This window comes from Maniola hyperantus, chromosome Z (genome assembly GCF_902806685.2).
Source record: "Maniola hyperantus chromosome Z, iAphHyp1.2, whole genome shotgun sequence".
Taxonomy (NCBI): Eukaryota; Metazoa; Arthropoda; class Insecta; order Lepidoptera; family Nymphalidae; genus Maniola; species Maniola hyperantus.
The window spans coordinates 14,603,377-14,630,833 of record NC_048564.1 but is presented as its reverse complement, the minus strand read 5'-3'; the positions used below and the strand labels follow the sequence as shown (position 1 = coordinate 14,630,833).

At 36.0% G+C, this 27,457-nt stretch overlaps 1 protein-coding gene across 2 annotated transcripts in view; it reads left to right on the top strand.

Annotated features, from left to right (window-relative positions):
• The window catches only part of LOC117995850 (UNC93-like protein), a 138,465-nt gene that overhangs the window by 78,406 nt on the left and 32,602 nt on the right, over positions 1 to 27,457 (top strand). Inside the window, exon 2 of one of the 2 annotated variants that reach the window (XM_034983864.2) lies at positions 13,495 to 13,583. The exons of the other annotated variant lie outside the window; for it this stretch is intronic. The gene's annotated coding sequence lies outside the window, so the exon portion shown is untranslated. The remainder of the gene's footprint in view (positions 1 to 13,494; positions 13,584 to 27,457) is intronic. 2 annotated transcript variants of the gene reach the window in all.

The following is a 27,457-nucleotide window of genomic DNA, read 5'->3' as shown; positions in this document are numbered from 1 at the left end:
TATATGGTATAGATCGCCAATTTTCTTATAACTAAGTTCTTACTAAGTTTAAAGTCTTATTTATTTACTTTAAAAAATTCCACTTCTGAGGATTTTAAAGTGCGCTTGCTATTTAAAACTACTTAGTACGTACATAATAAGGTTTGTATGTTATTAGGTGTGAATTATACGTATATTTACTCTCTCAAGTCCCAATGTAACTGTGCGTCGGCCTTTGCAGACAAACACACAAAACTGGGGTGTGTCGAAAGTGTTTACTTTTCACACTATTGACCGCAACTAGATTTGGTATTAGTCATAATGGACCCATTACTTTATGGGTTAAAGTTTGAAAGCTTAGCGTCTGTTCACTTACTACAAGCGGTTGCGATATTTCTTGTAATATAGGTGCAGTACGCGGCAGAAAGTAATGTACATCGGCCTTTAGAATGACATTTCGGCTTTGTAGAGCGTTGTCTCTGTCACTCATACCTATATGACGTTTAATCAGTCTCAACGACAGAGACATTGCTCTACAAATCTGCTATCTGCTTTTTGTTCGCGTGAACTACACAAATTTTAAACCCCTATTTTAACCCCTTAGGGGTTGAATTTTCAAAAATCCTTTCTTAGCGGATGTTTGCGTCATAATCGCTATCTGCATGCCAAACAGCCCTATCCGTTGATATATTAGTCAGTCAGACAGCCTGTCAGCTTTTCCTTTTATATATTTAGATTTAGATTATCAATTCAATATGTATATTTTATTTTTCTTTTATTGTCTACAGGTAAGCATCACAGCTAGACAAGTAAACGCAAAACTAACACGTAAGCATTTTAGTTTTAATTTACTTTGTATTTTACCATTTGTGCATTTATCGTCTTTTTTTTTTGTTTCTGATGCATACAATTTTAAGTAATTAAAATTGTATGCATCAGAAACTTTTATAATGGCCTAAGAGCCAGCGCGTGCTAGACGTTCCTTGTTGTGTATAAAAGCTGCAAGTTTCTCTGCGTATTGTCCCCAAAATATGTGATTCGATGTGTTCGAAAATTTTATGATTTTTCGAACACATCGAGTTGGGACCCGTACTGTGTATTTCTAGTTTAGAGCTTGTTACGAGCATATTAAGTTTACGTGAAGGACACATAATAACGCGACACGTCTTCCAGTTTTGTGAAGTTTTGAACTATCTTTACCTATACTATATCCGCTGTGGTAGCCTAGTGGTTAGGACGTCCGCCTTCCAATCGGAGGTCGGGGGTTCGATCCCGGGCACGCACCTCTAACTTTTCAGAGTTATGTGCGTTTTTAAGTAATTAAAATATCACTTGCTTTAACGGTGAAGGAAAACATCGTGAGGAAACCTGCAAGCCTGAGAGTTCTCCATAATGTTCTCAAAGGTGTGTGAAGTCTGCCAATCCGCACTTGGCCAGCTTGGACTATGGCCAAAACCCTTCTCACTCTGAGATGAGACCCGTGCTCTGTAGTGAGCCAGCGATGGGTTGATCATGATGATGATGATGATGATGATACCTATACTAAAGCTTTTGGCAGGGCCTTACAAGTAGGTACATAATAAAACCGATAATGTAAAACATCTCAGCGCAGCCAGAACTCATTATATTATAATTCGCTTCACCTCGACACGTTTCGTGTGCTGACGGCTCGGCAAAAACTAATGATTGTTGATGAGCATTCTCCATAGGGTTCAATAGACGGTAGGTTCTTTATCAGTCAGTACCGTTAATATATAACGGTGATAGCCTAGTGGTTAAGACGACTGCCTTCTATTTGAGAGGTCGGGGATACAATCTCGGGTACGCACCTCAAACTTTTTGGAATTACAGTACGTCGACCTTTAGAAGGATCTAACAAATTTGTAGAGCACTGTATTTGTCGTTGAGACCGGCAAAACGTTATATAGGTATGAGTAACAGAGACAACGCTCTACAAAGCCGAAATATCATTCTAAAGGCCGATGTACATTACTTTGGGCTGCGTACTGTAAATAACTAAACAATTAAATATTTACTTTAACGGTGAAGAAAAACATCGTGAGGAAGCATTTTTTTAAATTTATAGGCCAGCGTATGACTGCATTGAGACCTGGTGGGGTGGCAATGTGATGATGCAGCTTAAGATTGAGCGCTCTTGGCTAGATGATGCTTATGCACTCTTGACTTGAATGTGCCTAGAGAAAAACTGATGCCGGAAAGGCGTTCGATATCCTAGCGGTTCGAATTAGGAATGAGGAGGCAAATCCCTTCACACGTATTTAATTCGACTTCGTACGGTTTCAGACCTTGGCGATGGCTTGCGGTATGTAGAAAGGTGAAGGAGGAACCAGGTCAAAAAGTTCTTGGGCTTACTCACCGATATATCGATTATCGATCCCACTAGTCAAAAGTTACATTAAGTAACATACATATCGACAGATAACAGTCATATATGTGTAGGAACCCGAAGTCAGACGATAGGTTTTGGTCTGCTTCTTTCATCACTAATGACTGACAGAGTTGACTGGTGCAGAAGCTATCGTCTATTGGGTGCCTAAGACAGAGATTGGACACACACGAAGTCATAGCGGTTGTAAACTGACTATTGTTCTGGCATGCCACAAAAACTAAGCACATCCTATAAGGTGTTGATAGTTAAGACTGAAATAAACTGAACGCGTGGCAACAGTGTGGCGCAACAAACCTGTATGGCAGGGCTTCACATATAAAGCGCGCGTACGCGTGCCGTAGTAATTGCTAGCTTACGCCCTCGACTACGTTCACGAGAACTTGCCGTACTAACAGCAGTACTCAGAGTCGCTTACTCGTTACTTAAGTTTAGTTAAAACGAGACAGAGCTAGGTATATCTCTCACATATAAATCTGTCTCGTTTAAACTCAATCTTAAGTAACGATTAGCGACTGTGAGTACGGCTGTATGACGTACTTTTAAGTTATCATGTGACATTTACAAAACCCCTTATATGTCCCGCAAATTGCTAAGGCGCATGGCCGCCATTTTAGTGACGTCAGCACTAGACTGAAGTTTCGAGATGGTATATTTTTATTTCGGCTGACGCCAAAATTACGTCATTTCGGTGTTAATGAGACATGGTTCCAGCGCAATAGCAATTTGCGGGCTTATACTAACTGACTTGGACTGAAAACAGAATTCCGGAGTACTGACTAATGTCAACACAGATCAAAATGCTGGTTTTAGAAACTTGAGATTTTTCATGTAAGTTATCTTAAGATATAACATAGAGTTCGAAAAATAATTTTTATTGAGAAAAACCAAACGGACGAAGACGAGGTGACTCAGCTGATTATAGAGTTATCTCTTCTAAAGATCTTTTGGACTGATGGTAGAGTCGTTAATATTATCAAGGTAACTAACTGATGATTGACTCTAAAGTCTAACCGGTTTTGAAGAAAAAAGTTGATAAGAAACTCAGTAGGTCTGTCTATCAGCCCCCTAGGTAAATAGTTATTCTTCAATAGTACCTAATATAGCAATTTCCACAGTATTTATAGTTCTCGGTAAAACACTCAGGTAACTATTTGTGATTATATTATGTAATAGTTTTATAGTTATATTATAATAATACATATCTACTTTCTGTATTAAGTTAACACAGTGCTCAGTAAAACCGTCTGTGGTTTTTGTGGCAATGAATGTAGCAGGAATAATATGTAATTTTTATAAGTTTAATAATAAAAAATAAATAAATAAACCATTGGTAGGTTTATAGCTAGGTACCAACGATTCAAATATTGCAGTGTTTTGTCTGGTTTTCTTGAAAAATCATCCTTTATCCAAATCTAAATGACACTCGCGACTTATTCGTCCGCGTGGATTTAGGTTTTTCAAATCCCGTGGGAAACCTTCGTGTTTCTGGGATAAAAAGTAGCCTATATCCCTATATCTCTTTGTCCGGATGATACGTAAACGTACGTGTGATATCATAGAGTTAATAATGATATTCCGGGACAAACAGTAGCCCAGGATGAAAACTATATCAGTACTAAATTTCGGTTAACAGAGCCAGACAGACATACACACTTCCTCATTTTTAATATTACTATGGATATTTTATGACGGCAATCTTATTAGCTTTTATGACAAGTTCACTTTTATGACTTTACTTTATAACTATGGTCCGTGATAGGTGGAGATGGCAATCGGGGTATTAGGCGGAGGAACGCCGCGCACACCCACACGTCACCCGCGCTGGCTCACACCAGGTTAGCGCGGGGGGCTGTGCGGGTGTGCGGGGCGTTCCCTCCCCGATTGCCATTTCAACCTGTCGCGTACTATAGTATGGCAAGAAACTTAGTTTTATACAAAAAAAAAACCATTTACACATCTGTGGGCTTGAAGTCAATTATTTATCAATCATTTGAAAAATATGTGTGTTAGGTATCGCACTTGTAATAAATTATGTAACTAGGTATGTAATAATTGTATAAATACGGGTGGTTGGTGGTTTTTAAGCCAGTCTCGTTCAGACGCACATTCCCACTCCAATTTCCATCTCGACCTGTCCAAACCGTAAATTAACAGTAGCGTTTTTCTTTCTTATCTATTTATGCTAATCTGTAATTTCCTGTTATTTCTTTGACATTAAATTATTTGTTTGAAAACCGTTATGAGATAAACATTTTATTACGCGTTGATAAATATACAGTCACATCTTATCTTATCTATGTTCCACAAATAAATATTCATTCAACGCTTTCGTATTTTCTACACGGCTATTTTCTAGGCTTGGCCTTGCTCAATACTGCGTCTTCTTCTGATTAGAATACAAATCCATACTAATATTATAAATGCGAAAGTGTGTCTGTCTGTCTGTCTGTCTGTCTGCTAGCTTTTTACGGCCCAACAGTTAAACCGATTTTGATGAAATGTGGTACAGAGTTAGCTTACATCCCGGGAAAGGACATTGGCTACTTTTTATCCCGGAAGTATAAAATTCAAAGTCCTGACTGACTGACTTACATACCAACGCACATCCTAAGCCGCTGGTCTTAGAGACATGAAATTTGGAGGGTGTGTTCTTTGTGAAAAGTAAGTCTCCACTAAGAAAGATTTTTTTAAATTAAAGTGGGTTAAATGCGGGTTTGAAAAGAGATTGCCCATTTTCTTAGGAGCTTTGGGCCCCCCCTAATATAATTGTTATGTCACCATGGTTTTAATTTTATTTTGTAGACAAATAATTAACTCTTTATATTCTGCAAACGATTTCTATTTATTCACCCTGGTTATAAAGAAATCTTATTTTTTATATTGCTGATATTGAGGATATATTTTAATTAATACTTCTTCAAAATAAATGCATGTTTACGATTCTAACTGTAATTGTGGATATTTTCAATAATAGAGTGAAAAAAGTCATTATAAAACATAATCGTAAAAAAATAACACATTTAAAAAAAAATTAATTCAAGTTTTGACACGACGCCCCAAAAGAGGGCCCGTTCACGGGCGATCTCCTTTAAGTAATCAACGTGGATGAAGTCACGAGCATAAGCTAGTTTTTATATAATTACAAGAAGATGGTTTATCAGGGATAGTTATACATCCAAAGATCGACGGGTGAAATTTGAACCTTTGAACGTTTCAGATTTGAGTTGGATCTCTAAACCACTGAGCTATTAAGACTTCAAAAGGCTTTGATCATGACCTTTAGATTAAAGGTCTTCGAGTGAAGATCATTCAATCGAAAATAATTGTTTTTCCGCTAACTAGCCAAACTAAATTTGCATAGCAAATGACCCAGAGATACAACGTCCTTAACTGCACAAGTGTAGATATACATGTAGACGGAATAATCAGCTATTTCTGCCAATTATACTATAGTACGCGACAGGTCGAGATGGCAATCGGAGTATGAGGCGGGGAGGGACGGGGCGCTCCGCACACACGCACTTACCCGTGTCATGTCGCACTGGTTTTTAAACAAAAGTAAACTTTCTTTATAATGGACCTTTTCTATAAATAAAATAATAGGAAATCAAAAGAATTGATAGTGAAAAAAATAATATAATAAAACTGTAAAATTTGCAGTTTGAAGAATTATTTAAGCTGCTTTGAAACAAAGGGTTTTTGAAAATGGATCATAAATACTGTATTCTATTTGGTTTTTCTTCCAAAAAGTTCTTCTTGATCCTAAAAAGAGGATCATAAAAAAGATCCGATATAACTATCGGATCTTTTTTATGGTTAAATGCTTCTTAGTATGCTTGTACCCTACTCTTGAAGGTTAAACTTTTTTGTAACCAAAAAATTAACGGTTTTCAGATTTTTCCCTTTACTAGTGCTATCTGTCCATGATTCTAGATTCTAAGTTAAAGCGAAATACCCTATAGGTTTTACCCAGAGCACGGGTCTCCTCTCAGAGTGAGAAGGGCCATAGTCTGCCACGCTGGCCCATTTTTCTTATAAGAGTTCTTTTTTCCTAAAAAAAGTTTGTTGCTCCTTATGAACCACGACTCTTATCATTTGTGCCTAGGCAATAGGCACGCCTTGTAGCGGAAGTCTGAAGGCAGGTTTAAAGTAAACAAGCATAAAGCACGTATTATTGTTGAGGTTGTAGCGGAACTAAGTGGTGTCGTAAATTGTCTCGGAGATGTATCAGCGATGCGCTGGGCGTTATGCGTTTTGTTATTGAACTTGTTCCGCGATCGCAATGTGCATAAGTAAACAATAGGGATGATGTCAAATCAGCGACTTTTTATCAAACGTCAAAACGCTCGCTTAGTATGGGAGCTTGTAATTTGTATGAAATACACAGATGTGACGTCATATACATAACTGCATCGGAAAAATAATAATATGTAACTGATAATAACTATACTAGTATCTATAATAGTACATAAATCCGCATATTATCATAACCCACAAGCACGCACTCACGCATACTCTCTCTCCCACACACAAACACACACCCACACACACACAGACACACATGCACTCACACATACACACACACATACATATGTTGTGAATCACCTACTAGGTATTTTTACTAGTTAATTGACTTTTATATTTTCATATTATTATATTATTGTAAAGCTTGTTTAAATTATCAAACGTACCTACTGTTATAAATTTATAAATTTATAATTAATATCTATTTATGTAATCTGTAAAAAATTGTAATCCTATTTGGCCTTATTTTCAGTCTGATATTATGTAAAATTATATTGTATATATCGCTGTTGATTGCAAAAAACGAATAAAATAAATAAAATATACACTTGACGTTCTTTTTTAGTTAAATCGATAATTTAAAATGGTTGGCAAATAGCAGCGAAAGTGGATTTTAGCAATTTAGGTAGACCCTCTATTTGATAAATAGAGTTGCATGTGATTGTTAATATCATAGATATAATAGGTATCATAGATATAATATTATAAAAAAACTATTGAAATTTAAAAGTATATAATAGCTGAGCCGCTCCGGCTTCGCTCGAGTGGAATTTTCGAAAATCGAGGCAGGGTAAAATTTCTAAAATCTTGAAATACGTACTTACTGCTCGAAAGCCCAAATATCAACTTTTATAGAAATAACTTGAAAAATGAGGGAATTTCATGCAAACTTTCGTCCTTTATTTATTTAACCCTCTTAGGGGGAAATCCTTTTTTGTGTGGGCCTACGTCATAAAGCAACTATTGGCTTAGGCTGTGCATTGATAAATCAGTCAGTCAACTAGATGGCACGTATTTTTATATCAAGATTGAGAAGTGAATAAAATCGTTCTTCTCTCTTACTAAATTAATAAAATACAATGCTTGGTTCATAGTCTTTTTTGACAAATAAGACAGACTAATTATATACCTAATACCTACATAAAATACCAATTACGGGAAATACCCGAATCGACAAAAAAGCAGTTACTAAATGCAATTTGATGGATCTAAAAACTTGATATTATATTTTATGAACCGACACTAGAAAACAAAAGTGACGAAACTCAAGACTTGATGTTTTATGACGCTAATGATAATTAACTTTTTCTTCAGGGCGATTTCGTAAAACCTGCATCAATCATTATTACAATCTCAATTGTTGTGATTGGCGGAATATGTGCTATTCTTGTTTCAACAATGCATTGTAGCCAATAAGTGAGCGAGCGTCAACCAATCAGAAGTGATTGCGATTGTGACATTGTAGCTGTCATTCTACCGCAATCGCGCAGCTGAATTATAATTCTGTAACACTATTTTCTGTTCAAAATTAACACTATTTCAAGACTTAACATAAGCGTATAAATGTTAACCTTAAATAAGTCAATCAGTCTGTCTTTTATATTAGTAGGCATATAAGTGTTACTCATGTTCGGTAGTCAATCAAAGATGAATAAAAGATATTACATTTACATTGCCAAAATGTGCTAATTTGTATTGAAGCACTTGAATGGGTGATGTAACAAAAAAACTTAACATTTTGGATCCGGTTTCGGTTCTCATTGCTTGGATTCGTCTGCGGCCTTGACAAAAGCCGCGGTGCCAAAGAACGACCTCTTGAGGTTCAAGTGTTAAAGATGCCTGCACACTGACAATATTTACGTCGTTATTATTCAAAAAGTATTGCTACAAGTATAAGTATTTAGTACAATTACAAATTACAAGTCGGTGTGATAACTGATAAGTGACTAGGTGTATATTATACTTGCTTACTTGTACATAACATAAACTTTTACCAGTAGAACCTACAATAGGAGATGACCGTTAGTAGTATATATATATATATTATATATACTACTAAAATTACTAGTATATATATATATTTGGTAGTATATATATATATTATATATACTACTAAAATTACTCTGAAACTTTGAATTTCCACTCCCTTATAATTTCAGATCCTCAGCTACAAATTATTCCGTGTTTAACCACTTTAATAAAATAAAAAAAGTAAACCATAGTAAACATTTACTCGGACCCCACGATAAAGGTCATCTCCTATTGTAGGTTCCACTGGTAAAAGTTTATGTTATGTACAAGTAAGCAAGTATAATATACACCTAGTCACTTATCAGTTATCACCCTGACTTGTAATTTGTAATATATATAGTAGAATTTTTAATAAAATAACACGTTTTGACACTAGCTAATGTCAAATTGTAAAATAATGAAGCCATATGTATGTGATGTGGTTCAATTGTGTCATGTGAATGAACCCTTTACTGCTTCTTTATTTCGTATGGAGCTCACACAAGCACAGTAAAAAAGAAGCATTATAAAACTAGTAAATAATTAAGTACTAAAATAAAATAAGTACCTGATGACTAAGGTTGGTATAGTAGTACTTTGAAAAAAGGGATTCAGAATATGATTTACTATTATTTCTTGAGTAATTAGATGTTCCTAAACAAATTACAACAGGTTATTGAGTTATTATAACTTTTAATTTTATGCCATTGAATTATTTTAATTTCATTAATTAGATAAAATCTCGGTATCAAATATATATAATGCAAAACTTTGGTCAACAGGTTCATTTTCTTTTACACTTAATAATTAAATTAAAACAACAGGTTTCTCTTACGACGTAAAAGAAGAAAATTACAAAGGTCGATGTGTATGGTCTATTATCAGAATATTTACTTGTGTATTGAGGAATTGCTACATTTTGATTGATATGTTCGGAATTCGGATATTATAACTATTCATTAACTCAAATGAAATGTTTCGAGTATTATAATAAATAACATACGAGTGTTTATAATATAAACTTGTATGAAGATGGGGTGTTACAATACTGATATATTTTTTTGTATTTTTATTATAGCCTGAATATTTTAATTTATTTAGCCACATATTATGATAAGGCTTTTTTAAATGAACTGCCTAGTAATTATGGTTTGCGACTCTTTTTCATAATTTAATCTAGATTATTAACTAAGCAATTTTTTATACATTTTTTCAATTCGGATTAAAACTTTAAAATACATCATTTACTTTGTTTTGTCTACAAGTTCTCATGGACATCACACCACATACCTATTATATATTTTTAACAGATAAATAATATTAATATGGATTTACTTTCAATTTGTCTCTCACAATATTATTATTATCAGTACCTTCATTATAAATTCGATAGTGTGTTTGTGTGTTTGTTTGTTGGTTTGTCCTTCAATCACGTCGCAACGGTGCAACGGATTGACGTGATTTTTTGCATGGGTATAGATAAAGACCTGTAGAAGTGACATAGGCTACTTTTTATCCCGTAGAAAATCAGAGTTCCCACGGGATTTTTAAAAACCTAATTCCACGCGGACGAAGTCGCGGGCATCAGCTAGTAACATAATATATTGTGGTCGGTATTTCAATATGACGGAACAGCATTCCCAATACAATGAATATTAATCATTTAATGGTATTTACAAGACGCGACTTATTCACACAAACCAAATCCTTTTCCAAGACTTTGATCTTGTTTTTTTTTTCAATAACCAATGACCTCTAGATGTATAATACAAAACGGGACATTCCAAACAAAAACTTTTGTAGGCTTTAACTCGTTTTAGCTTACAAATTGAAATCCAGTAGTGTCATATTAGTATAGACAGCTCTATAGAACACGACTTTTGTTTTAAATAGCTCTTCTATAGGTACTAATTTACTTCAATGGTTTTAAATGTCACATTACGACTCATAAATTTAAAAGGAATACTAAAAACATTACAAACTGAGCCAATAATAATATATTGTATTTTGTCAGTCATAATAATTTATTCCTTTGCTAGTTGCTAAGTATACTTATCTAACTAGGTAGTAGGTACATACCACTGTTTCATTTTAATGTCAATATTTCATTACATTTTTTTATTTCTATGTGGAACACGCCTAATGATACTTTTCCTGGCAAAAACTCGCTACACACGATACCAACAAAACAGCCAACCGTAAATCTTGTTCTAATAAACCTGATGCCCGACATTGGCAGAATTCTAGCCCCATAAACTACCGTTATACAAATTATCACGTCATTTTATTACTACAGTGCAACACCAAATTTATTAATATTATTATTATTTATTTATGAATAAATGAATAAATTTATTATTATTTATTTATTTAAATAATATCGTAAAACTGTGCTGTCGTGTAAATCCAAAACACTATAACTTAGAAAAATCGTTTTGAGAAAACTGTGTCTTAAGGTTTTTTTTATTTGGGTTGATTTTGGGTTAACACTGTAAGTTGTAACTCAAGTTATAGTGTATTGGCTTTCCACGACAGTGTGGGGGGTAAGTAATAGGGTCCTTTTGGGCACGGATCTCTAAAAACGAGTTTATAAGCAGAAAAAAACCGCTAAACTGAAACCACTCTAAGAAATCAAAGACAGGCGTGGTTATAATAATTAAACGTATCCATAACTAGCTGAACCACCCCGGCTTCGCCCGGGTGGAGTTTAGAAAATTGGGGGGGGGGGGGGGGGATTTGAATTAAATTTTTCTCTCCGTAAGAACCATCCTCGTACTTCAAGGAATATTATAAAAAAAGAATTAGCATTTCGCTAATTCTTATATATATATAATATTCTTTCGGTTTAGCGGTTCTCGAGATTTGCGATGACCAACACATTTAGTGATTCATTTTATATTATAGAAGATATGGGTGACACGACAGAGTTGGTCACGTATGTATGATCTTAAAGGCGGGCGGAGCTTAAATGCTAATATATTCCAAGATATTTCAGCCGTCAATAAATGTGGCACAATTTATGCTAAATCAAGCGGGACGCAAGAATGAGGAAAAATTAAATGTCAACATCATGGCATAAAATTTTATATTGTAAATAAAAATATTATAATATATATATTTGTATATAGGTATTATTATACTAAAACTAATTTATGCCCGCGCCTTTACCCAGGTGGACTACATAATTTTAAATCTCTATTATTTTAATCCTCTGAGGGGTTTAAATATTTTCAAAATTCTACGCCAAAATAGCTATATACCTATCTGCATACCAACTTTCAGCCCAACCCGCCTGTGCTTTGCTAAATCAGTCAGTTAGTTACCATTTACTTTTATGTAGGTATGTATTTAGATGTACAATTTTTATTCCTTCTGTTTAATCTATATATTATATAAAAGGAAAAGGTGACTGACTGACTGAATGACTGACTGATCTATCAACGCACAGCTCAAACTACTGGACGGATCGGGCTGAAATTTGGCATGCAGATAGCTATTATGACGTAGGCATCCGATAAGAAAGGATTTTTGAAAATTCAACTCCTAAGGAGGTGAAATAGGGGTTTGAAATTTTGTAGTCCACGCGGACGAAGTCGCGAGCATAAGCTAGTATTATGATAAATGTTAAAATATCGTGGTAGAAGATTTTAAGTTATTCGTTGAGGTGAGGCAGCAAGTTTGTATATAGTTATCTACTTTGTAATTATTACAAACTATGTATTACAAAATCCCACGACCAGTGCAGTGCAATTCAAACCTTCCTTTATATGTACTGTCCTTGGTACAGAAACCAATATGATTTGACTCTAAATACTGAATTAAAGTATTATATACATAAATTATTTTAATGTTGTTTATAAAATATTGACGATAATAATGTTAATGTTCAAGTCTCTGACATTACCACAAATGTCTAGAATTTAATTATGCTGTCTAGAATTTAATTTCTAACCCGGTGCGGTATAGCGCGGGTGACGTTTGGGTGTGCGGAGCGTCCCCCCGCCTCATACCCCGATTGCCATCTCGACCTGTCGCGTACTATTAGTCTGTTGTAAAATTATTGTAAAATTATAACTTGTTTTATATTTTACAAAATTACATTTTACTCCAAAACTTTACTTCATGGTTTCGTTGTATACATATTTATGTACTTATTGCTTTCATTATCATTTAAAATATCTTTTACAGCCAGTTTAATATTTTATATTGATTAATTTTGACGTAGGTCCATCTATATTGACGTCAGATAGTACTAAAATACTAAAATTGTGTGTCGTACAATTCGTCAAAGGAGTTTGGGTATTTTAGTATAAAGCGTGGCCTACAAATACAGGTTTTATGTGTGGCCGCTATTTCGGAAAAAGTAAAATGGCGGACTACTAAGTAGGCCAAAATATTCAAAGCCCTTTTACATCTCTACATGTTTTTAAATGTTCACGAATATATTCATTACATACAATCAATTTCGTATGTATGTAGAGCCTCAATAGCTCAACCGGTAAAGGAGTGGACTGAAATCCGAAAGGTCGACGGTTCAAACCCCGCCCGTTTGCACTATTGTCGTACCTACTCCTAGCACAAGCTTGACGCTCAGTTGGAGAGGAAAGGGGAATATTAGTCATTTAACATGGCCTATATTCTTTTTTAAAAAAAATCGTATACATAATGTTAAGCTTAAGTTACACTGTGCATTGCGAATGCGTATTTTCTGCGAGCGATTGTGTTCTGCTGTGCGTTGCGTTGCGAAGCGAGGTGACGGCACGGCACTCACAGTGTGGTCTGGTTTGTAGCCGCCGAGGGCTGGCCCGCCACTCGCCCGGGACCCGCCGACGAGCCGCGGGAAATTCCTACTGGAGACCGAGCATCCGACAAACACGTAGTACGTACAATTTTATATTTAGCTACGCATTAGGCATTCATCTAATTTAAATGCCTACTTGAGTTTTTTTTAATTTTATTTACACCAAAAACTTCGGTACAAGTATAAAATGTACAAATTCATTGGGACAGAAAAAATTCTAACATGCCCTAGTAACTTAAAGTTACTTAAAGTAATAATTTTTTTAAGAAGAACAGAAAACTTAAAATATTTTACTATTGGGTTACAAAAATTACACTATTTAACAAAAACCAAGTACAAAGAAAAATGGAAATAACCTACTTGGTGTCTTATATTGCGTACCTAACCTTATACCTAATACTCACTTGCCTATTATGTGTTTTTGATGCGTTCAATTGTGCTCGTCGCACAAATTTTTGACATCAACAATTCTTGTAATGTAATAATTTACCTACTCAATATTGGCTAATTTTATGCGTTTAAATCGTTGCGTGTAGATCTATCCTTGTAATACTTACAATTTTTTTTAAATAAATGAGATCTCGGTATTTTATTAGTACGTGTAGAACTAGCCTTATAGCTTTTAATGCTTGTACCTTTATTTTTGAGAAGTAAATTATACGCTTTGCCATTATTATAATTATATGCTAAGCAAAAACACATGCTTTTAAATCATTTGGAGAGCATGATATTATGTTTTTGTCGGCAATAAAAAAAACACCTGCAGCACTTGTTCTGCAACCATACAACATTAAAATAACCGGCCAAGTGCGAGTCAGACTCGCGCAACGAGGGTTCCGTACTACAGTGGTATTTTTTCGACATTTTGCACGATAAAAATCCGTTTTAGAATGCACAGGTGAAGCCCTTTAATATGATACCCCACTTGATATAGTTATCTTACTTCGAAAATTAAAAATACTAATTATTAGTTCATGACCACAATTTAATTTTTTTTGTGTGATGTAACCACACATTCACGGTTTTCAGATTTTTCGGCCTTTAGGATGACATTTCTGCTTTGTAGAGCGTTGTCTCTGTCACTCATAGGTATATGACGTTTTGTCGGTATTAACGACAGAGGCAGTGCTATACCTACAAATCTGCTATCTCCTTCTAAAGGTCGATGTACATTACTTTCGGCCGCGTACTGTACATTATTTTTTGCTGCGTACTGTACTCGTATCTGAATAAAAAACCTAACCATAATGTGAATAGCCCTTAGCTAAATTAATTAAATATGAAGTGATAACGCAAGGTAATTGACGATAATGATCAACTTATCGCCTATCGTAATGTTGTCGAGATAAATTAGCACCACGATAATATTCTGAGGTAAACTAGATCGACAAATAAGTGTTATAATGTAATAAGTAGTCGCAATTTATGAAACAACTAGCTGATGCCCGCGACTTCGTACGTGTGGATTTAGGTTTTTAAAAATCCTGTGGGAACTCTTTGATTTCCCGGGATAAAAAATAGCCTATGTCACTCTCCAGGTCTTTAACTATACTCAATACTCATGCAAAAAATCACGTCCATCCGATGCGTCGTTGCGACGTGATTGAAGGACAAACCAATAAACCAACAAACACACACTTTCGCATTTATAATAAGGGTACTGATGGTGCCAATCAGGTATCTACTACAAGTACAATCTCTAAACTAAACTTTTGAACATCGACGCAAAGTTTTATTTTATTTTATTTTTTATTTTATTTTATTAGATATGCCAACGATAAATTGTAACAACATTCACAAATATTAAAAACATGTCACAAACAATTCCAGTCATACTACAATCATCAATTATAAGCATATACAGCATTACGTAAGTAATACAACTATAATCTAGAGCTAAATTCATAGATACAATTGCTCAATTAAGTTACTCATTACATAAAAATTAAATTAAATTAAATAAGAGTCAGATAAGGATAACAAATTAAAGATTAAAGATTACGACAATGTCAGCTCATTAATGCACTACAATTTTTTCTTAAACTTAAGTTGCATGTCTATCAGTATTTCACAGGATATATTTCGGAGAGTGTGCCGAAGAACTTTTCGACCTGGTTCCTCCTTCACCTTTCTGCTATCGTACCGCAAGGCATTGCCAAGGTTGCACCCGTACGTAGTTGAAATTCCCCGGATACGCACGAAGCGATTTTCCTCCTCATTTCTTATTCGAACCGCTAAGATTTGGAACATCCTTCCAGCATAAGTTTTCCCCTCCAATTATAATATGGGTGCCTTCAAGTCAAGAGTGAATAGTCATCTTCTAGGCAAGCGCGCTCCATCTAAGGCTGCATCATCGCTCGGCCCATTTCCGATATTGCCCGCACCAAAATAGTATAGTGATAAAATCCTTTCCTGTAAGCAATTGTAAAAAGATAGCGCTATTACTGGTTTATACTATACTCAATACAGACAGACGGACAGACGGACTGGATGAAACCATAAAGGCTCCTTGTTTAATAAAACGGGACCCTAAAAATCCTCATCCTCTCATAGACGACTTGACTGTATAATATTATGTTGGCATTATTGGCACAAACATTTGTTCAAATCTTCACAATTGGACGAGTAAATAACTGAGTTGAATAAACAGATTTTTTCTGCTAGTAAATATTTATGTACCAATAATCACGATCGTATTTAGTCGTTTCATTATTTGCTAATATTAACACTATTACACTGGTAGAGATCTCTCATAGAGATAAGTGCTTCCCTGTCCACGAGGGTTCCGTACTACAGTCGTATTTTTAGACACTTTGCATGATAATTCAAAAACTATGATGCATAAAAATAAAAATAAATCTGTTTTGGAATGCACAGGTAAAACCCTTTCATATGATACCCCACTTGATATAGTTATCTTACTTCGAAAATTGAAAATACTAATTATTAGTTCATGACCACAATTTGTTTTTTTTGTGTGATCTAACCCTAAATTCACGGTTTTCAGATTTTCCCCGAATGTCTGCTATAAGACCTACCTTCCTGCCAAATTTCATGATTCTAGGTCAACGGGAAGTACCCTGTAGGTTTCTTGACAGACCGACAGACAGACAGACAGATAGACAGACAACAAAGTGATCCTATAAGGGTTCCGTTTTTCCCTTTGAGGTATACAGAACCCTAAAAAAGAAGAAAGATATTCTTCAACATATACCAGGGGTGAGTATACAGAAGTGGAAGGAGAGCTGAAATGCTTTCGCATATACGAGGTTCACCAGTGTATATAGGTATAGTACGACAAGGCTATCTTGGCGTGGCGAAAATCGGAACTAACTGATTGATTGACTGATTGATTTTATTTATTTATTTAAAATCCTAAATTTTAACAATATGTTATGCCCTTTACAATGTTACGTAGTCATTAGTTACTAAGGACGTATGAATGGGCCGCGTGACAATTCCTGTACTAGTGAATGCCTACTGTATTCAAAGTCAAAGTCAAATTCAAATGATTTATTCAAAATAGGTAATAAATTACTCTTATTGATGGTCTGGTATGGTGTTAGATTTGTAAGATATAGTGGTGATAATTATTACGCAAACTTAAAACTAAAGCTAACGACATACATACGACAAGCTGTTATTACAGTGGGTTGCCTTCTCCATTTTTTTTTTTTTTTAATTATATTCAGATACAAGTTAGCCCTTGACTGCAATCTCACCTGGTGGTAAGTGATGATGCAGTCTAAGATGATAGCGGGCTAACCTGGAAGGGGTACGGCAGTTTTAAATAAACCCATACCCCTTTGGTTTCTACACGGCATCGTACCGGAACGCTAAATCGCTTGGCGGCACGGCTTTGCCGGTAGGGTGGTAACTAGCCACGGCCGAAGCCTCCCACCAGACCAGACCAGAAATTTAGAAATTATAAAATTCCAAACCCCTGCCAGGAATCGAACCCGGGACCTCCCACTATTAAGACCACAGCGCTCACCACTGCGCCAGGGAGGTCGTCAAATACCGGTGTCTATTACAAGATGTTGTTTATATTAGCTAGTTTATTTCAATCATATTATTTTAATCAGAAGATCCTCAGTTTCGTTATAATTTAGAGCATTGAGATATTTTATTAATTGCGTTTTCAGTTTATTACTTGTAAAATCATTTAGCATTATTTTCCTGCATATTGCATTATATAGTTTAGGACCGAGATAATTTATGAACTGACTTTGATAATAATATAATTTTGTTTGGATTTAAACTACTCGTTCAAGTGGTATCATTTGCGTGATATAATGATGATACAGCTACTAGGTACGGAAATTACCGCAATTAAAAACAATGGCGTCGTCGCGGGTCATACAATTACTTGCCATGGTAGATACGCTTGCCGCAAAAAGTTTGCTAGCTTAAACAATGTCATACAATGGGCCATTTGACCGAGCTATTGGAAAATATTCTTACAATATAATAACAATAAAAAATTACCATCAAGTAAACAAGGAAATGTTCAAAAACTGCAGTTTTTCTCGTCTCGTCGGCTTTCCTTGTGGTAAAAGTTTTAACACACAAATGTGAAACCCCTGTTTCCTCCCTTTAGACGTTGAATTTACAAAAATCCTTTCTTAGCGAGTGCCTACGTCGAATCGTACGAGAAATAACACATTTTTTTTTTTTTTTTTTTCATGGCAGTCATTTTGAATTTTTTATTAAGTACTTGTTGTTATAGCGGAGAAATAAACGTTCTGTGAAAATTTCAAATATCTACCTATAACTGTTCACGACCACGAGATAAAGTGCGCTGACAGACGAACGGACGGGCAGTCTTAGTAATAGGGTCCCGTTGGCACCCTTCGGGTACGGAACCCTAAAAACGCATCAGTTATGGAACGAAATTTATTTAATCCTTTCTTATCTGATACCTACCCTCTAGAAAGAACCTACGTTTCAAATTTCAAGTAAAAATAACAGTTTTTAAGTAAATAAAATAGAAAAATATCGTGAGAAAATCTGCATGCCTGAGAGTTCTCCATAATGTTCTCAAATGTGTGTAAAGTCTGCCGATCCGAACTTGGCCGACGTGGTAGACTATGGCCAAAACCCTTCTCACTCTGAGAGGAGACCCGTGCTCTGTAGTGAGCCGGCGATGGGTGTATCACACTCAATATTTACGGGTGGTACCTATGTTACGCGCAAAAATGTCCCTGCTCTGCAGTTGTCTAGGGCCTATTCATCTTACAATGACAATTCGCTTGACTGCCTTATCGTATTTTATGCAACGCAGTGTAATCCTACCTAGTTAGAAGTATTTTTATATCATCTCAAAATAGACACGATCGGTTTCGCATGGGTGGGCTTACCCAGGTATTGCACCTAGGCAAGCCCACTCTTAACAGGACTAAAATAATAAATAATAAATTGTTAATGTGAGTAGTTAAATTGAAAATAGTTTTAATTTTAGTCTTATCCCCCGTTCCCACTTGTCGTTTGTCGCTTGATGTTCCAGGCAGTACATTTTGACACAAAATCGGTTTCCGACAAGTGTGTATAGCTTCATATAAAATGTTCTGCCACTGAAACAATCCGGGCCCGACAAACGACAAGTGGGAACAAGGGGTAACAGAAAATTACTTGTCTGTAGAATTGGTTGATTCTACATTGCTGCTTCACTGGGTGAAATTAAAATATTTTTTCGTAAAAACTTTCAATGGATTAACAATAAATGTAAAATGAGCTCGGTGGCTATCACTCGGTGATGATCCACCATCCATCGGCCACCGAGATCATTTTACATTTATTGTTAATCCATTGAAAGTTTTTATGAAAAAGAAAATTATTATTAACGAATTACCCTGCAATAAGATAGCTATTAGCCGACGAAGCGCCTAAAATAATAGGTATAGTCGAGATGGCAATCGGAGTATGAGGCAGGGGACGCCCCGCACACCCACACGTCACCCGTGCTATCCCACACCGGGTTAGCGCGGGGGCTGTGCGGGTGTGCGGAGCGTCCCCATCCCAACTGCCATCTCGACCTGTCGCGTACTATATCTCATCATCATCATCATCATCATCATGATCTACCCATCGCCGGATTACTACAGAGCACGGGTCTCCTCTCAGAATGAGAAGGGTTTTGGCCATAGTCTACCACGCTGGCCATGTGCGGGTTGGTAGACTTCACACACCTTTGAGAACATTATGGAGAACTATCAGGCATGCAGGTTTCCTCACGATGTTTTCCTTCACCCTTAAAGCAAGTTATATTTAATTACCAACTTAAAATGCACATAACTCCGAAAAGTTAGAGGTGCGTGCCCGGGATCGAACCCCAGACCTCCGATTAGAAGGCTGACATCCTAACCACTAAGCTATCATAGCTTTTCATACTATATCTTACGACAGGGAAACCATTTATACAACACCACACAACATTATGGTCATGTGAATTCATTTAAGTCAAACGAAAAGTGAAATGCAATGTGATTATTGATTGATCTACGCGAATGCAATACCAATACCATCAACTATCTAGAAGAGAACAAAGACTGAGTGACTTCCCAGTTTGCACACATCCGACAAGACTGTCGTATAGTGCGATAAATTATCCCCTGACGTCATGTTGGCACTATTGCAAATCACACAATAATAAACCCTATGTCTTAAGGAATAAAGAAGATAAAATCAATAGTGCCAACGTGACGGCAGGGAACGAGTTATAGTGAACTAGCTGATGCCCACGACTTTGTACGCGTGGATTTAGGCGTTCAAAAATCTTGTGGGATCTCTTTGATTTTCCGGGATAAAAAGTGGCATATGTCAGTCTCCAGGTCTTTGACTATACCCATGCAAAAAGGGGTGGGTTGCAGCAGGTTCAGATTCAGATTCAGATTTATTTATTTGCTTTCATGTACATTTACATTTATTGATGGTGGGTGCTTAAAGCTAAAAGCTAAATACATGAGACCCTGTCAGGGTATTGCAAATACAATTTTAGGTACAATAAAATGGTAAATATTAAAGATACAATACGAATAGGATTAAATTATTAAAATTATTAATCTTACAAGGTCTTATAGTTTAATGTCAATATCAGATGTCATTTACAGGTGCGTCACGCTATTGAGGTTTATGCAGTTAGAAATTCTTGTATATCATAAAAGCATTTTTGTAGTAGCCATTGTTTTAATTTTCTCTTAAAGGTGACTTCTTTTGTTTCTTCTTTAATGTCGTTAGGAAGTTTGTTATAAATAATGATTGATCTGTAATACGGGCTGCTACGGCGTATTATTTGTAAGCTGTAATGTGGAAGAGCCAGGTTGTGCTTGTTTCGCGAGTTTCGATGGTATGTACTGTCTAATGTTTTGTATAAGTGTGAGTGTTTCCTAACAAACAGAACTGTTTCCATTATGTATATAGATGGTAATGTCAGGATCTTTTTTCCTATGAAATGTGGCTTACAACTGTCTCTTTGCCTAATATTTACTAATATTCGTATGCATTTTTTTTGAGCAATAAATAAGTCCCCCACGTCTGTGCTCTGTCCCCAAAGTATAATACCGTACTTAATCCACGAGTAAGCATAAGCGTAGTATGCAGATAGCGCTGTTTCGTAGTTAGTGTTTGCCTTAAGAACACTTAGGGCATATGCAAATCGTGAAAGTTTCTTCCTGACATCTTGTATACGTTGTTTCCAGTTTAAGTGAGTGTTCACAGCAACGTTACTTGATTTTTATTATTTTTATGTCAATTATCATCCTCCTATACTATCCGCATTCTACACCCTAAGAGCGTGTCCACACGGCGCGTTGCGTTGCGTTGCGTCGTCGCAACGCAAATATTTTGACGCATAGCCGGCCACACGGGCGCTGCAGCGTTACTATGACGCAGTCAACGTTCCGTCGGCGCAGCGGCGACGCACAGTTGCGGCAAGTATTTTGAAAAAAATTCGCAGTCAGTCTATAGCAAATCATGGATCGGAAAAGACGTCTAGCATTGCTCCTATTACTACGTCACCGCCGAAATCGACGCAAGATCACAAGACGGTACTGGATCAGTCCTTTCATTTCATTAAGAAATCGTGATGGACAGTTTTTTTTTTTAGAATATCGGGAGTTGCTATTAGACGAAAAGAAGTTTTATAATTTTTTTAGAATGAGTGTATCCAGCTTCGAATGTTTATTGAAGTCCTTAGAACCACACATACGAAAAAACTATACTAATATGAGGAATCCAGTGGAACCAGTAGAAATGCTGGGAATCACTTTAAGGTAACTATATAAATATATTTAAGTAATAAAAATATAACAGTTTTTTTGGTTTGTTTAATTAGTAATCAACTCACAAATAATCAGCAATTGTCATAATTTTAAATTTAGACATTATTTAAGAGAGTAATCAACTCACAAATAATCAGCAATTGTCATAATTTTAAATTTAGACATTATTTAAGAGAGATATCATCCAGTAATTACAAATTAGAAAAATCGTATTCAGTTTCTTCACTTGCTTGAGATGTTTCTGGAGATGTAATTGAATTATTAAAATCAGAAATGTATGTACTTTGAAAATTTGCTGTTTGATACCCATATGGTGGTTGGTGAGACGTTGATGGGCCACTCACATATGATGATGTTTGTCCATACCGCATTTCATCTATAATTTGTATAACTTTACTTTGGAAACGGAGAGTTTCTCGGTCGGAAAATTCTTGAATAGATGGCAATATAGCTCTGAAAAAGGACATATGGCGATTTTCCGGCTCCTTGAGAAGTTTTAGTCCTTCTCTTTCAAACTCATCCATTTGCATTGCCCTTTTGCGCGCGACTGGAACATAGCGCGGAGTGTTGTCTGTGGTAATGTCATCATTTGTAGACGTAGATTCATTGTTGATTTCTCTAGGCGAGTCTAAGCTAGATTCGGTGGCATTTTGTTCCACTTTTCTCAAAAAAAGGAGTTGATTGTATAAATGATACTTCTTCAGTTTCGTAGCGCCCGAGCCCGATTTTGATGCTTCTTTTAATTTTTTTGAATATCTGAAGTAATTATCTTTTACACTTCTCCATTTTTTTATTAAATCATTACCTGCAAAACCAATAGTAAACATGATTTAATAATTTATACATAGTGAATTTCTCGATAAAATTTAATGACATATTCAGATATCGTTAACAAACACTATGTGACCGACTCTGGAATCGTGAAAATATAACAGCTGTTACATACAAAAAGCAATACCTACTGAATCAAAATGTATGCAACAGCTGCTATTTTTTTCGCGATTCCAGAATTAATTGGTTACATAGAGAAAGTTATTTGCTATCGATGTCTGAATATGTCAGTATTTTTTTTCGGGTATCTATCTATCTCATAAATGCATATTATAATAATTATTTTCTTTTCAGATACCTAGGAAGTGGAAATTCAATAACTGATTTACATTTCAAATTCAAACGGGGAAAATCTACTATTGCATATATAATACAAAGAGTTTGTCGTGCTATATGGACCAATCTTCTTCGAGACAACATCCCTGAACTGACAACTGAAAGTTTCCAAACAATAGCGAGGGGTTTTGATGTAAAGGCAAATTTTCCTCAATGTGTTGGTGCCATCGACGGCAAACATATCCGCGTGTGTAATCCTGCAAATAGTGGCTCACTTTTTTTTTAATTATAAAGCCTTTTTTTCGATTGTGTTGCTAGCTATTGTGGATTCAAATTACAAATTCGTATTTGTCGACATCGGTGCATACGGAAAAGAATGCGATTCAACCATATTACAAAATTCTAAACTGTACGAGCTAATGATTAACAACAACTTACCACTACCTCAACCCCAGCCACTCTCTGGTAGCAATATACCAACCCCGTATGTATTTGTGGGTGACGAAGCTTTTGGACTGAGCAAACATATTATGCGTCCATATGGCGGTCAAAATCTCGACTTACAACAAAAGGTTTTCAATTACCGTCTAAGCAGAGCCAGAAGATATGTCGAATGCGCTTTTGGGATTATGGCTAACAAATGGCGCATTTTTCACAGACCGATAGACGTGTCCTATGACTTCGCTACTGACATTATAAAAGCATGTTGTGTATTACACAATTTTGTCGCTGATCGAGATGGTTTTAGACAAAGAGATAAATTTGCTATAAGTGTTGATGAATTTCTCCCAATACAACCCGTACATGAAGAACAGACAGCACCGAATGTCATAAGACAGCAATATGCGACCTATTTTATGACTAGAGGAACTCTGCCTTGGCAGCTAAATAAGGTATAATTGTATTATGAGGGTTTTCAAGATTTTCTTGCACCGCCAATTCCGCGATCAGTAAAAAAATAATATTTTATACCTACTCAGCGTAGTCTAGGTTAGTTTTGAGCTAAGTAATAAAATAGTACTCACGCTAATCTAAATTCCCTAAGTTTTAAAATTTTAGAGTGTCGAGATATTAATTTTGTACTGATCGCGGAATTGGCGGTGCAAGAAAATCTTGAAAGCCCTCTTAAATAAAAAAAACATAAATATCTGTACTGTGAACTCACCAACTTTATTTTTTCGTTCAGCTGTGAAATTCTCGTAATCAGGAAATAAAACTTTTGATATGTCTTCCCAGGCTTTTGTTTTTAAATTTTTATTTTTAAAATCTACGTTTGACTTGTCCCATATAATTTCCCTTTCCTGTATCAATGTAATCAAGTAATCTATGTCAATTTCTTCAATGGTATTCATTTTACCCTGCAAATAAAACTAATTACCCTGCAAATAAAACTAAATACAAAAACGTAAACGTAAAACGAAATGAGCTTCCGTGTATCCTCTCTGTCAACGCACAAGCAACTGAGCGCTGACGCTCCGACGTCGCACGAGTACACCCCCTCCCGCTTCGTCTCGGGGGCTGCTGTCCGTCATGTGTGCGTTGCGACGACGCAGCGCGCCGTGTGAACACCTTGGTTATTTGTATGTAAAACAACGCAGTGGTAGCGCTGCGTCGACGCAACGCTGACGCAACGCGCCGTGTGGACTGGCTCTAACTCACGGTCTCAGTGACGCATGCCCATGAAAGCCCAAATACCAATTTTCATGGATAATAACACGAAAAATGACGCATTGACAGTTTATATTTAATCCCCTATTTATCCAGTTCAGTTTCTACATTATAACCGAGTGTCAAAATTTTAAGTTTCTAACCCCAGCAGTTAAGGCTATGCGTCGATAGATCAGTCAGAACCAATGACTTCTGTAGTATACATAGAAGTCATTGGTCAGAACAAGTCTTATTATGTACCTATATAGAAATTATGCAAAAGTACATAAGGAAATAAACGGTAGCTACTTTAGTCACATTGCACCAGATCATTAGTTTGAACCATATTTAGATGCTTACTTCACGTATACAGGGTGTAACCAGAAAGCTAGCAAAAACGGAGACAGGTGATAGTACTGATAAGATCTTAGGTACCACAAAAAAATCCTGTATTTTTAATAATTCTAGAGGTTAACGAAATTGCGTAAATAGGTCACTCGGAGTCAATGCCACGTCGTAGATGGAGCATTGACCCGAGTTTTGCACGCTATATTGCGGTAAATCACCAAAACTACAAGATGATGCTTGGATTGTGTTTAGATAGTAGTTACTGTCCTCCTGCCGGTTTCGGATTCGCCAACTTTCTCCACCACGCTACTTCAGGTCCAAGTTGTTTGCCGGGCCACTATAATAGAGCTAAGTTTTTAATAGCGTTCTGGTTACACCCTGTCTAGTCTACTTGGGTTCGTAGTAATGAATATTTAGCGGCCTGCGTCACAATGACGCGGACACGGCACGTCACAGCTGAGGTCTAATTAGAAACAGATGAATAAACTTTGACTGTCTCGTGTTTACTTTACTCTGTCTTGCGCTACAAAAGGTTAATGAAATTGTATTTCGTTTTAACAAAACAATAATTAATTATTCGAGTTCCGTATCCCCGAAGTTATCCTGGGGTTCCTTTTTTCCCAGGATAACTTCGTTGTCTCTTTTACTTCGTTGTCTGTTTCTGATGTAACCACAGATTCAAGGTTTTCGGATTTTTCTGTACATTCTAAAACAGATTTTTATTTATTTTTTATATAAAATAGTTTTTGATTTATCGTGCAAAATGTCGAAAAAATACGACTGTAATACTGAACCCTCAGTACGCGAGTCTGATTCGCACTTGGCCGGTTATTTTTCCTTTTAAGGTATGGAACCTCTTAAAAAATGATAAATGAAATGTAGGCCTCACGGATTTAATTCAAGACAGTCTGAACGTATGTGTGTGCGCTTCCTCTCTAACCCTAATGCAAAGAAGTAACGAGTATTAATTTAACGCCTATTTTTTTTCATTTTTTTTAAGAGGTTCCATACCACATCACATTTGCCATCAAACATGATCCTGCAAAAAACGGGATCCTGCAAAAAACTGGACGCCGTGTGAAAGGCCTGTAACGGCGTTCAATTCAATTCTAATCGTGTTCCGTTCAAAAAGGAAAATTCAAAGTCACCATTGGCGATCACGACTTGATAAAAATTCAAGCCGATGCATTATCAAGTATTGCCCTATCATTAATGCATTTACATTACAGATCGAAGGTGACAAGTAGTTGCGGATTGCAGTCTTTTGCAGTTACAATGCACGGGGCTGCAATTGTTTGTACAGTATCTTCTAAATATATAAAAGGAAAAGGTGTCTGACTGACTGACGGATCTATCAACGCAACAGCTCTAACTACTGAACGGATTGGGCTGAAATTTGGTATGTAGATAGCTATTATGACGTAGGCATCCGCTAAGAAAGGATTAAGAAGGTTTGAAATTCGTGTAGTCCACGCGGACGAAGTCGCGAGCATAAAGCTAGTGGTATAATAATATTGTAAATTGATAAGAGCAACCGTCGAGTTTCTTGGTGGTTCTTCTCGGTAAAAACGGCATTCCGAACCAGTGGTAAATTAAACTAGTTGACGATTCAAAACATTCGGTTAGACATCTCCCCTGGCTACGATCATGGTCACAATATAATTTTACAAAATTAGTGACTATTACTAATACTATACTAAAATCCCGTGAGAACTCTTTGATTTTCCGGGATAAAAAGTATGTAATGTATGTCACTCTCCAGGTCTTTATCTATATCAAAAAATCACGTTAATCCGATGCACCGTTGCGACGTGATTGATGGACAAACCAACAAACCAACAAACAAACACACTTTCACATTTATAATAAGGGTACTGATTATGGTAGTATGGATAGATCTATTTTATGTAGCAGCATAGATCGTAAAAAATTATCACGTGTATAATTTTATTAATATTATGTATGAAACACATGGCCAATAAAGGGATCCTTATCTAAAAAATTGTAGTGTATTATATCATAGTACTATATTATATCATAGTACTATATTAGGTTAAGAAACAAAATTGTAAAAGTTAAGTTTAGAAATAAGCAAAAATTATGTAAGATAAGGAAATAAAGGCTTAATAATAAATAATAATGTATGAAACACAATTCACCACGTTAGTGTTTAGAGTTGAAGCAGCCTTCGAAGGGAATGGCCTTGTCGGCGAATAATTGTCGCCGCAAGGAGTTCAACTTGGAGACTGTTAAAGAAAAACCGGCCAAGTGCGAGTCAGGCTCGCGCACCGAGGGTTCCGTACTAGTTGTATTTTTTCGACATTTTGCACGATAATGTAGGTTTCTTGACAGACAGAGAGACAATAAAGTGATCCGTTTTTCCTTTTGATGTACGGAGCCCTAAAAACATGGCATAAATACATGAAATTCATTAGATGTTGCACAATTTTGCACGAAGGGTAAACTAACAGTGCACACGTCATGTCAACCTTTGTATAATGCGTAAAAAATGACCTCACGCGCCATTTTAACTCTATGGGTCAATTCTTATCCCTTCCAAGTTTTGCCCGC